The sequence below is a fragment of the Triticum aestivum genome, chromosome 2B, assembly GCF_018294505.1.
Source record: "Triticum aestivum cultivar Chinese Spring chromosome 2B, IWGSC CS RefSeq v2.1, whole genome shotgun sequence".
In the NCBI taxonomy this organism is placed as follows: domain Eukaryota; kingdom Viridiplantae; phylum Streptophyta; class Magnoliopsida; order Poales; family Poaceae; genus Triticum; species Triticum aestivum.
In genome coordinates this window covers 461446002-461459919 of record NC_057798.1, presented here as the reverse complement: position 1 = coordinate 461459919, position 13918 = coordinate 461446002, and positions in this window count along the sequence as shown.

Genomic DNA, 13918 nt, shown 5'->3' with positions numbered 1-13918 from the left:
TAAGCGTTCTCAAGGACACATGGGAATTCTCGTCTAGTCACGTTCATCATGTTTAGTTGATTCATGTTCACTACTTTGATAATTTGATATGTGGGTGGACCAGTGCTAGGGTGTTGTTATTACTTAAACAAGCAACCCTCTTATGATTACCCCCTCACGCAAGCATCTGCAACTACAGAAGAAGAATCAAGATAAATCTAACCGTAGCATAATGAAACATATGGATCCAGATCAGCCCATTACGAAAAAAACTCATAAACTAGGGTTTAAACTTCTGTCACTCTCGCAGCCCATCATCTACTTATTACTCCCCAATGCCTTCCCCTAGGCCCAAACATGGTGAAGTGTCATGTAGTCGACGTTCACACGATACCATTAGAGGAAGAACAACATACACATCATCAAAATATTGAATGAATACCAACTTCACATGATTACTTATAACAAGACTTCTCCCATGTCCTCAAGAACAAATAAAACTACTCACAAATCATGTTCATGTTCAAGATCTGAGGAGTATTGAATATTATTAAGGATCTAAACATATGATCTTCCACCAAATAAACCAACTAGCATCTCCCATGGAAGTGTTCCCGGTGGAATCGCTCCGCCGAAGAGCAAAAGTGCTCCTGCCCAGGTTCAGCCTCGAGACGGCGGCTCTTCCTCCCGAAAGTATTCTTCTATTTTTTTCTAGGGAAATGGCTTCATATAGCAGAAGGGAGCACCGGAGGGCTGCTGTGGGCCCCATAAGACATCAGGGCATGCCCTGGGGGGGAGGGGTGTCATGTTTTCTTGTGGACAACAGGTGGGCCCCCTCCAGTAGATCTTCATTCCAGTATTTTTTATATATTCAATAAAAATCTCCATAAAGTTTGAGGTCATTTGGAGTTCCGTAGAATAGCTATCCTTGTTGTAGCTCTTTTAGGCCTAGAATTCCAGCTACTGGCAACCTCCCTCTTCATATAGATCTTGCAAATTAAGAGAGAAAAAACATTAGAATTGCATCATAAAGTGAAATAATGACCAAAACCACTATAAATAATAGTAGAAAAACATGATGCAACATGGACGTGTCATAGCCCCTGACCCTGGTAGTAGGTGATGGCTTTGAAGAGGGTGAGGCTTGATACGTGCTAATTCTTGAGCTTCCATTGGTTTTTCCCTTGAAGAGGAAAGGGTGATGCAATAAAGTAGAGATAAGTATTTCCCTCAGTTAGAGAACCAAGGTATCAATCCAGTAAGAGACAATGCACAAATCACCAATACCTGCACAAACAATCAAACAACTTGCACCCAACGCGATAAAGGGTTGTCAATCCCTTCATGGTCACTTGCAAAAGTGAGATCTAATAGAGATAGATGAAACTAAACAAAAGATAAAATAATTTTTTTTGGTATTTTTTGGTTTATCAGAAAGTAAAAGATTGCAAAATAGTAGATCAAAAACTTATATGATGGAAAATAGACCCGGGGGCCATAGGTTTCACTAGAGGCTTCTCTCAAGATAGCAAATAATACAGTGGGGGAACAAATTACTGTCAAGCAATTGATAGAAAATTGCAAAGTTATGACAATATCTAAGGCAATGATTATGAAATATAGGCATCATGTTCGTGTCAAGTAGACCAAAATGATTCTGCATCTACTACTATTACTCCACACATCAACCGACTCCTGCCTGCATGATGTAAGATGACATGATGTAGAGGAATAAACTCAAGCAATATGATGTAAAACCCATCTTTTTATCGTCGATGGCAACAATACAATACGTGCCTTGCTACCCCTACTGTCACTGGGAAAGGACACCGCAAGATTGAACCCAAAGCTAAGCACTTCTCCCATTGCAAGAAAAACCAATCTAGTTGGCCAAACTAAACCGATAGTTCAAAGAGAATTACAAAGATATCAAATCATTCATATAAGAATTCAGAGAAGATTCAAATAATATTCATAGATAAGCTGATCATAAATCCACAATTCATCAGATCTCCACAAACACACTGGAAAAGAATATTACATCGGATAGATCTCCAAGAACATCAAGGTGACACATGGTATTAAGAATCAAAGAGAGAGAGAAGCCATCTAGCTACTAGCTATGAACCCGTTGGTTTGAGGTAAACTACTCACGCTTCATCGGAAGGGCAATAGAGTTGATGTAGAAGCCCTTCCTGATCGTATCCCCCTCCGACATGATGTCGGAAAAGGCCCCTAGATGGGATCTCACGGGAATAGAAGGTTGCGGTAGTGGAAAATTGTTTTCGTGGATGCTTCTGGTGGTTTGGGGATATATGTGAATATATAGGATGAAGAAGTAGGTCGATGGAGTCATGTGGGGCCCACAAGGCAGGGGGCGCGCCCTACCCCCTTGTCGCCGCCTCCTGGCTCTTCTGACTTGAACTCCAAGTCTCCGGGTGTCTTTTGGTCCAAAAAAATTATCGCGAAAGTTTTATTCCGTTTGGAATCCATTTGGTATTCCTTCTCTGCAAAGCTCAAAAAACAAGAAAAAAAACAGAAACTGGCAGTGGGCTTATATTACCTGTTTTGGGTGTTTTATATGCATTAATATGCTATTTTATATTATTTTCTGGGACTAACCTATTAACCTAGAGCTTATATTATCTGTTTTGGATGTTTTATATGAACTAATATGCTATTTTATATTATTTTTGGGGCTAGCCTATTAACCTAGAGCCCAATGCCAGTTCATGTTTTTTCCTTATTTTTGAGTTTTACAGAAAAGGGATATCAAACGGAGTCCAAACGAGGTGAAAATTTACGGTGATTTTTTATGGACCAGAAGAGAACCCCGAAGCATCGGAGTTGGGCTAGAAGAGTCTTGAGGTGACCACAAGCCTAGGGGACGCCCCCCCTAGGGCGCGCCCCTGGCTTGTGGCCCCCTCGAGAACTCCCTTGATTTGTTTCCGACACCAAAAATTCCTATAAATATAGAAACCTTCGAAAATAAACCTAGATCAGAAGTTCCACCGCCGCAAGCCTCTGTAGCCATGAAAAAACAATCGAGAGCCCGTTTCGCATCCTATCGGAGGGGGAAACCATCACCGGTGGCCATCTTCATCATCCCGGCGGTCTCCATGATGAGGAGGGAGTAGTTCATCCTCGGGGCTGAGGGTATGTACCAGTAGCTATGTGTTTGATCTCTCTCTCATGGTCTTGATTTGGCGGGATCTTGATGTACCGCGAGCTTTTTTTTACTATAGTTGGATCATATGGTGTTTCTCCCCCTCTACCTTCTTGTGATGAATTGAGATTTACCTTTGAGGTTTCACTATTATCAGATTGAATATTATTATGGATTTGAGAACACTTGATGTATGTCTTGCGTGGGATACCCATGGTGACAATGGGGTGTTCTATTGATTCACTTGATGTATTTTTTGGCACTCAACTCGCGGATTCCCGAGGTGACATTGGGGTAATCTATGCATAGGGGTTGATGCACGTTTTCGTCCTTGTTTCTCCAATAGGAATCTTGGGGCACTCTTTGAGGTTTTTGTGTTGGATTGAATATTATGAATCTGAAGTTGTTTGATGCATATTGTATAATTGACCCACGGATACTTGTGGTGACATTGGAGTATCTAGGTGACATTAGGGTTGATTGATGTATATCATATGGTATTATTTTACTACGAACTCTAGGGCTATTTGTGACACTTATAGGAATAGCTCAATGGGTTGATGGGAAAGAATAACTTTGAGGTGGTTTCGTACCCTACAAGAAATTTCATCTTAATGTTCTCCGTGATAAGAACTTTGAAGTGACTCTCTGTCGCATGTTGAGGGATTGCCATATGACTTAATTATGTTATCATTGTTGAGAGAACTTGCACTAGTTAAAGTATGAACCCTAGGCCTTGTTTCCAAGCATTGCAATACCGTTTTTGCTCACTTTTGTTACTTGCTACCTTGCTGTTTTTATATTTTCAGATTACAAAAACCTATATCTACTATCCATATTACACTTGAATCACCATCTCTTCGCCGAACTAGTGCACCTATACAATACCATGTATTGGGTGTCTTGGGGATGCAAGAGACTCTTTGTTATTTGGTTGCATGGTTGTTTGAGAGAGACCATCTTCATCCTACGCCTCCCACAAATTGATAAACCTTAGGTCATCCACTTGAGGGAAATTTTCTACTGTCGTACAAAACTCTACGCTTGGAGGCCCAACACAGATCTAAAAGAAGAAGGTTGTGTAGTAGACATCAAGGCTGGTGGGAGGGCCTCTCTTTGATGGATTGACGCGGGCACCAACCCATTGCCATGGAAGAAGAGGCCGTCGGTGTCAAAACCGGCGGATCTTGGGTAGGGGGTCCCGAACTGTGCGTCTAAGGCTAATGGTAACAGGAGGCAGGGGACACGATGTTTACCCAGGTTCGGGCCCTCTCTCTGGAGGTAATACCCTACTTCCTGCTTGATTGACCTTGATGATATGAATATTACAAGAGTTGATCTACCACGAGATCGTAGAGGCTAACCCTAGAAGCTAGCCTATGATTATGATTGTTCTTCTGGTCCTACGGACCAAACCCTCCGGTTTATATAGACACCGGAGGGGGCTAGGGTTACACAAAGTCAGTTACAGAGAAGGGAATCTACATATCTGAATCGCCAATCTTGCCTTCCACGCAAAGGAGAGTCCCACCCGAACACGGAACAAAATCTTCTATCTTGTATCTTCATAGTCCAACAGTCCGGCTAAAGCATATAGCCCGGCTGTCCGGGGACCCCTTAATCCAGGACTCCCTCAGTAGCCCCTGAACCAGGCTTCAATGACGATGAGTCCGGCACGCAGATTGTCTTCGGCATTGCAAGGCAGGTTCCTTCTCCGAATACTCCAAATTAGATCTTTGAACACAAGAATCGTGTCCGGCTCTGCAAAATAATTTCCACATACCACCGTAGAGAGAAAAATATTCCACGAATCTAATCTGCTGACAATTTCTTCACAGCGTGACACCACGACATGGCCCAGTCATAATTCAAACCATTTTCCCAACCTACTACTACACGTTTTGCGAGGCGGTTTTATTGGCACGTCTTGTCAAAGCAGAGATCGTGTCCCCTTATCACGGGATTCTCATCAATATGGACGTGGGCAACCCAACCGTTAGGATTCCTTGGGAATAGGCAAGTTTCAAAGGCCACGCGGGGTACGCTTGATATTCATCCTCTTTATAAAGAGACCAAGGCCTGTCTTTTTTTCCACGCTTAATCCTCTCCTTCTCCCACCTCGAGTTCCAACACCCAAGGCTTAGCCCAAACACTCCAATCTTCCGACCATGTCCGAATCCAGCCTTCAAGGCCGGTGGATGGCCTCCTCCGTCACAGAGGAGGATGTCAAGAAGCTTAGGGGGGCAAGGTACTTGGATGGCCTCCTCCGTCACAGAGGAGGACGCCAAGAAGCTTAGGGGGGCAAGGTACTTGACCACGGAAATCCTCCACAAGCTTCCTGCTCAAGGGCAGGTTATCCCTACTCCAAAATCCAATGAGGGTGTTGTATTTATCTCCCACTTCCTTCAAGGGCTAGGCCTCAGTCTTCATCCCTTTGTTAGAGGGCTCATGTTCTATTACGGACTAGATTTTCACGATCTAGCTCAGGATTCCTTCATCCACATCTCGTCATTCATCGTTGTGTGTGAGGCCTTCCTCCGCATTACTCCACACTTCGGCTTATGGCTCAAGACCATCAATGTGACGCCGAAGATGATCGACGGGAAACACGCGGAGTGTGGAGGGGCTAAAATAAGCAAGTGTGCCAATGCTTTATGGCCAAAGGGTTCCTTCCCGGAAGCTTCTGACCTATGGTAGCAGGAGTGGTTTTATATTACAGCACCCCGAGGTAGAAAGTGGGTGGCTGCTCCTGCCTTTCGATCCGGTCCTCCGCCATAGCTTGCATCGTGGGCTAACAAGGGGCTAGATTGGGGATCACTCGATGATGTGCGGACACTGCAGAGCCGCATTCAAGATCTCATCAGTAAGGACATCAGTCTTGCCAAATCCAAGTAATGCTAGTTCGTTGGGTCCTGCCATGCCAACAATGACCTCTCCGTATGTGGGAGTTCAATCCGGAAGGACCGTGAACCGTTCAACACTTCTTCGGCACGACGCTCGAAGGGATGTATAAATCATTCTTCGGATCATGAATAAAGTGTTCGGATACTACAGAGGATGCATGCCTCGATTGCAACCATCCGAATACTCCGGTAAGTGCCCCACAACCGAACATGTTGCCGTTGTATTTATCGTAACATTATTCTGAAAAACTGTCCTTGGCCAGGGCTGGATAAAAAAGGTGGAGAGGATCAGGTGCTCGGCCCCTCTTCCCGAAGACTCAGCGGATTCGGTATTAACCAGGATGATGGCACGTGCACCTTATCAAGTGCCATCAGGGGAAGACAAAGAGAAGAGTGGGGAGGTCAAAAGTGGCCTTCTTACCGGAGGTACGTTGCTCACCGTATCCGGGGAGATTGGAACTCCCGTGTCGGAGGTTGAACAGGGAGGAGAATCTAGTATTCCCTCCCCCCATGGGAAGAAAAGGGCCGCCCCGAAGACTTGAAGGCAGAGGCCTCCAAGCGAGGGAAGAAATCCCTATCAGGGGGGCCTGATCGGGGGGCTAACGTTGCCGCACAGCACCCTCAAGGGGGCCAGCCGTTAGCTGAGACGTAAGTGAACAAAGGTGCTTTGTAAGCATACCCGTTCTTTTCCTGTTTTATGATAGTAGCATCTGAAACATGTGTTTTGCAGTACGACCTATATCTTTTCGCAACAATCTTCGTCCTCGGGGGATCTGCTTCTAGAGATGATGGAGAGCGAGACGCCTCCTCATACTTCCCCACCTCATAAGGCGAACGACCCCGAGGTGTCGTCCCGGAGGATATCTCCCGATCCGCAAAGGAGGACAAGGCCAGAAGGTGACTCTTCGGCCGCCCGAGGTCCGGGGTGTTCGGCTCCTAGAGAGACCGAATACAAAAGCCCTGGACTATCTGACACACAACCGGATAGGTTGACAGGTCTTCTGCGGCAAGCGCCTATTTCAGAGGAGCACCGGTACCTTAATGGGTATGGTGATTAAGAGAATCTCGTCCGTGAAAAGCGGACTAAATGAAGCCTTCATGAGCCTACTAAGAGGCTTTGAGGTACATAATGCAGCATTTTTTGTACCGTAAACGCAATGTGCACTGTGTATAGATAGTAGCCCCCGAGACTCTGGTTGCCACCCGAACGGGCTGATCAGAGGATCAAAATAGAGATAATCTCAGGTAATAATTTTTCCAATTTTATACACAGGCAGCTGCAGCCCCGGCGGCTGCCCGGGCTGCCGAATTTGCCGAACTGAAGCAAAAACATGATGTGGTGGATGAAGTCATCATGCTTGTGAATAAGCATCTTGACAAGGCGCAAGGTATGTCTTTTGGGCGGTCAGTAAGTATAAATGTGAGCACAATGCTAGAATTTTATAATATGCTTTAACTGCAGATGGTGCTGCCGCCGTGGAGACTCTTCGGGCTGAGCTTGCACGTGCCAAGGAGCAAGCCAGGATAAGCAACACGGCTACCAAAAAGGCAGCTAGTGAATTAAAAGCCGAACAAGCTGCTCATCAACGAAGTGAGGAGAAAATAGCCAACATGGCTCTTGAGCTAAAGGATGCCACTGGCCGCTATGAGATTCTCGAAAGAGAGAACCAAGCAAAAATGGCGGACCTAGAGAAGGCCTTACAAGCAGCAAAGGAAACTCGATCTGAGATCAGAGCGGCTTGGGAGGAGCTCCGACAAGCCGGCGATTTCGCGACTGGGAAGCCCTTTTTATTGCGAACTAAATTCGGCGATCCGAAGTATGCCCCTCTTGATCAAGCATGGAGTTATCCGGACGCATACTTGGACTTATCGAAGAGTGCTACTGATGCGATGCAGCTTTTCGAAGACCAAGAAGATCATGAGGCAGAAAGACTGTTCTGGTCGCAATTCAGCATGCCAAGGCGTCCGCTGCTGTTGAACGAGCAGATGGACGAATGGGCAGAGCTCCATAGGATATCCGGACTTGCCATGAAGGTTGTCGTGGATCGGCTGTGGCCTGGGGAACCAAGTCCGGATAGTTATTTTGGTTTAGTGCAACGACTTGTTCGTGTGGTGACACATATCGACGCTGTCAAGCGATCGACGTGCATAGAAGGTGCGCGGATGGCCTTTGCCCGTGTGAAAACATACTGGGCGAAGATGGAGGCCACCCATATTGCGACTAGGGGTCCACCCGAGGGCCGTGACCTGCCCGAGCACTATTTTGACGAAGTCTTAGAAGGTGCCCGCTTGATAGAGGGTCAGTTCTCGGAAAGTATCATGTTCAAATAGCATGCATGCGGATTGTACTTATGATAATAAAGGCTTTATTTATACTTTGCCCACAAAGTGTTTTAGTGCCTCCTGTGCGGCCGTTTATGTATACATGTGTATAACCTGAAAGTTTGCAGTCGTCGGCTTCAGCCCCCTCCCGTATAACACGGGGGTGTTCGGAAAAGCACTTAATCACACTTTTAATCCAACGTCTTGGTCCGTTAAGGAGGTGATAGTGCGGCGAACTAGGCAATCGGACTATAGAGCTTTAACACTTTCACTTAGCCATAGGAGTTTGACAGTGGGGCTACTATATAGCCCCTGGTATGTCCGCGTTTGTCCGAATACGGTGCGTTTACATACTTGACCGAGAAACCGGTCCTTCGTTAATGCGGAGGAATCGCGAAGATTCGACTGAGTCATTGAGTGGTTGACCAGCTCTCGCCTTATCATGATAGTCAGTTTTCGGCTTTCTCTACTGAGGTGCTCATCCGGATGAACCAGGCACAATCGCAGTAGTTCTCCCCGTGCCACCTTACCCAATAGAGCGGAATGTAAGGTAGCAAAACATGGGAGCCGGGAAAACCCAACATTTGACCAAAGACATGATTCGGAGCTAATGCATATAAGGCCAAACTCGCGACGCCGAACACCCTCGAAGGTATTCAAACTTTACAATATATACCGGGCTGAATACAGCCCCTGGTAATGCACCCTTCGTTTCAAGGTACGTGCGGCAATCTGGCGTGACGGAAGAGCGCTTGTGGTGAGAGCATAGATCTCAAAAACACACTGTCTGCTGCTTTGTAACGTCTATTAAAGTACGGCGAATCATAAGTTCGCCGGTAACGCTGGTATCCCTCTTGGTCATTTTAAATGTCAGGAGGGTATGAAACAACAAGAGATAGCAAAAAAGGTTTACAGAGGGTCTTAATCTAAAAAGAAACCTTTGAACAGGGCCCTGCTGCACGTCTGCGCCTTTATCTCCGTTGTGTCGTATCCTTGAGGGGTATAGTATGGTGGCCATCTGTAAAAAGAAAAAACCAGGTGAAAGAATCTGGTGTGGACGTAAGTAAAGTTGGTTTGTTTGAATGAACCGCTAAATGTAGTTTCCTGAGTCCGAATAGGGTCCAGCCGAACTATGGACTTCTTACGTGTGGGCAGCCCCCAGCGCCGCACAGGGGATTTGAGTGTATACTTATATATACGGGGAGACAAGTATAGTCTTCTTATGGGCTGTTCTTATGGGGGCATAGCCGCTAATTAAGCTCAGGTTTATCTGAGCTGCCACACCTAGGTGTGTACTGAACACATTTAGGCGTGTCCGCGGTCTTGAAGACCGATGAGTTGCTCCGGTTGAAAAGGCCACTTAGTGCTTCGGCTGCTAGAGCCGCCACGTATTCTTCTGTACGAAGAGAATGCTCCGTGTTTCCGCTGACCGTAATAACGCCGCGTGGACCGGGCATCTTGAGTTTGAGGTAAGCGTAATGCGGGACTGCGTTGAAACAGGCGATGGTCGTTCTTCCGAGTAGGGCATGATAACCACTTCGGAACGAGGCGATGTCGAAGATTAGCTCTTCGCTTCAAAAGTTATCGGGAGAACCAAATACGACGTCCAGTGTTAGAGAGCCCGTGCAGCGGGCCTCTATGCCTGGTATTACTCCTTTAAAGGTAGTGCTACATTGGTTGATTCTTGACGGGTCTATCCCCATCTTGCGAATAGTGTCCTGATATATCAGATTGAGACTACTACCGCCGTCCATAAGGACTCGGGTGAGATGGTATCTATTGACTATTGGGTCGAGCACTAAGGCAGCCGAACCCCCGTGACGGATACTAGTCGGATGATCCCTGCAATCAAATGTGATCGGACAGGCCGACCATGGGTTGAATTTAGGGGCGACAGGCTCTACAGCATATACATCTCGGAGTGCGTGTTTGCGCTCCCTCTTTGGGATATGAGTGATATAAATCATGTTCACCGTTTTGACCTCCGGCGGAAATTTTTTCTGTCCCACTGTGTTCGGTTGGCGAGATTCATCCTCATCTTCACTTTGCGGTCCCTTCCCCTTATGTTCGGCGTTGAGCTTGCCAGCCTGCTTGAAGACCCAACATTCTCTGTTGGTGTGGTTAGCTGGCTTATCGGGGGTGCCATGAATCTGGCAGGACCTGTCTAGAATTTTATCTAGGCTAGATGGACCTTCTCTGCTGCCTTTAAATGGCTTTTTCCGTTGACCAGGTTTAGATCCTCTGAATCTGGCGTTTACCACTGTATTGTCTGGGCTATCTTCATTGTTTTGACGTTTGTTTTTATTGCGTCGTGGTTTTCCATTGCCATCCCTGATTTCGGATGTGCCGGGATCACTGGTGCTGCTACAGGCCAACCAGCTGTCCTCGCCCGCACAAAAGCGGGTCATTAGAGTAGTTAGGGCTGCCATTGTTCTTGGCTTTTCCTGGCCGAGGTGTCTGGCCAGCCATTCATCCGATACGCTATGTTTGAAAGCCGCTAAGGCTTCAGCGTCTGAACAATCGACGATTTGGTTCTTCTTGGTGAGAAATCTATTCCAAAGCTTGCGGGCTGACTCTCCGGGTTGTTGGGTTATGTGACTTCGATCGTCTGCATCCGGAGGTCGGACATAGGTCCCTTGAAAATTTTCCCTGAAAGCATCCTCGAGCTCCTCCCAGCTTCCGATAGAATTTTCGGGGAGGCTTTTCAGCCAGTGTCGAGCTAGTCCTTTGAGCTTGAGGGGTAAGTATTTGATGGCGTGGAGATCATCTCTGCAAGCCATATGGATGTGAAGAATAAAGTCTTCTATCCAGACTGCAGGGTCTGTCATTCCGTCGTATGCCTTGATATTTACGGGTTTAAACCCTGCTGGAAATTCATGATCCAACACCTCATCTGTGAAGCACAGGGGGTGTGCAGCGCCCCTATATTTGGTTATGTCGTGGCGTGAGTCCGACGGTTGTAGTGTTTGGTGTTGGTTCCGAACTGGTGAGCGACCGGCATATTTGGGTCGATGGTCGTGATCCTGTGCGGGAGCATGTTCTCTAGATCCATAGATGGACCTTGTTCTACCAGCCCTTTTGTCCAGGTCTTCATGTAAATCGTGTTCCTGGTTCTGGGTTGCTACCTCCCTTTCTTTATGGAGAGGGGGTGCGGATTTGTGTGCGGCATTATTAGCCGCTCTGTCTCGACCACGAGGTGGTCGGTCTGGCTGGTCAGTTGTATAGTTATTCGGCGGTATGGGCGCTATAGCCTCATCGTCGAATTCGGGCAGCAATTTACGTCTGGGATTGCTCTTTGTTTGGTTATTACCGCCGTTTTTTCCTCAGTGTCGAGTACTTCATTCCATCTATAATTGAGCGTATCCTGTGCAGCTTTAAGCCGTTGCTTCTGCTTCTTCAAGCTCCTCGCAGTCGCGATAAGTCTCTGCTGGAGGCGTTCTTGTTTTACTTGTTTTTCAGGGATGATGAATGCGTCGTCATCCAGACTGTTCTCCTCTTTGGAGATAGGTTGGTAAGTGGTGTCTTCGGCATCGCTGTGATCAGATAGCGGCCCCGGACTGTGCTTGCCGTCTCCCTGTTCGTTCTGCTTCATCGCTGGGTCTGCGGGGTCTTCATTCTGTTCAGCATTGTTCGGGATATTATTTTCTCTTATGCCGGTATCGCTATTTTTACCATGGCGTGGTTTAGAGCGGCGTCGCTGACATCGGCGCTTCGGCTACTTCTCAGGAGGCTGGTCCTCAACTGGGTCCTTTTTGTCATCGCCATTGTTACCTTTAAGTGTATCCACCATGTATATGTCATATGAGGAGGTGGCTGTCCAGCGCCCTGTGGGCGGTGGTTCCTGTTCTTCTCCTGCATCATCGTCCATACAGTCGATGTCTTCAGAGTCAAAATGAAGCTTATAGGTTAAGTCATCGACAGTGGCTATCAAGTGGGTGGTGGGTGGGTAACGAAGTTCATCGTCCGCTTTCCACTCAAGACGGACATAGTTCGGCCAAGAATTTCCTTCCAAGGAGAGGGATGTCAAAGAGTTTAACACGTCGCCCAGGGGCGAGTGTTGGAAGATGTCCGCGGAGGTGAACTCTAAGATCGGTGCTCAGTTGGATTCGGTGGGTGCGGATACACACGGTTCGGAACCTATGGCCGGAGGTGAGTCCGAGGGTCCGATAACACATGCCTTGTTAGAGGTTAGATCTGTGTTCGGCTCAAGCGCCGTTGAGTATGCGGCTTCCGTGGCGGGGTCTAGCCCCCCGTCCTCGGACGATGCGTTCTGCTCTGGCTCTAGGGCCAGGACAGTCACAGGCGCTGTCTCCTAAGTATGGCTCGATGTCAGATCTAAGTCATGCTCATCGTGGCTACCGGGTGTGGCTGTCATGGGCTCGAATTCGTCGAAGATTAAATCTCCACGGATGTCGGCAGTATAGTTCAAGTTTCCAAACCTGACCTGATGGCTAGGGGCGTAGCTGTCGATCTGCTCCAGATGGCCAAGCGAGTTAGCCCGCAGTGCGAAGCCACCGAATATGAAGATCTTTCCGGAGAGAAAGGTCTCACCCTGGATCGAGTTGTTGATGATCGAAGGATCCATCAAGCCTTATGATGACGACACAGTGGAACTCTCAATGAAAGCACCAATGTCGGTGTCAAAACCGACGAATCTCGGGTAGGGGATCCCGAACTGTGCGTCTAAGGCTAATGGTAACATGAGGCGGGGGACACGATGTTTACCCAGGTTTGGGCCCTCTCTCTGGAGGTAACACCCTACTTCCTGCTTGATTGATCTTGATGATATGAATATTACAAGAGTTGATCTACCACGAGATCATAGAGGCTAACCCTAGAAGCTAGCCTATGATTATGATTGTTCTTCTGGTCCTACTGACCAAACCCTCCGGTTTATATAGACGTCGGAGGGGGCTAGGGTTACACAGAGTTGGTTACAGAGAAGGGATTCTACATATCCGAATTGCCAATCTTGCCTTCCACGCAAAGGAGAGTCCCACCCGGACATGGGACGAAGTATTCTATCTTGTATCTTCATAGTCCAACAGTCCGGCTAAAGCATATAGTCCGGCTATCCGGGGACCCCTTAATCCAGGACTCCCTGAGAGGCGTCGCCTCGATTGCCACCATGACGGTTCAATTCTTGTGCATAGAGGTATCGATACCCAATCGTGGGAATAATGGGGGTCATTCCATGCCTTGAATTGCAGAGACACCGCCCATGCCATTCATCTTAAATATCTTTGTGCTCTATAGCCTGCTTCTCTATTTGCATTCTGGACCCAAATTCTTCTACCTTACACCTCCTTCAAGCTTTTCTGCCTCTCTGTATCCTTACTCCAGTCCTCAGCCTTCCAACCCTACATCACTGCCATACATCATCGAGAGAAGAAGAAGCGCGATGATGTTGCGTCATCTAGGTGCGGCGGTCTTGCATCATCTGAGCGCATCATGAGAGTCATCCTTCCCTAGTCCCGCATCATCAACAAGAGTAGATTGATAAGATGAGAAAGGCAATGGTCCCGATGGTCTGGCAAGGGGAAAACAT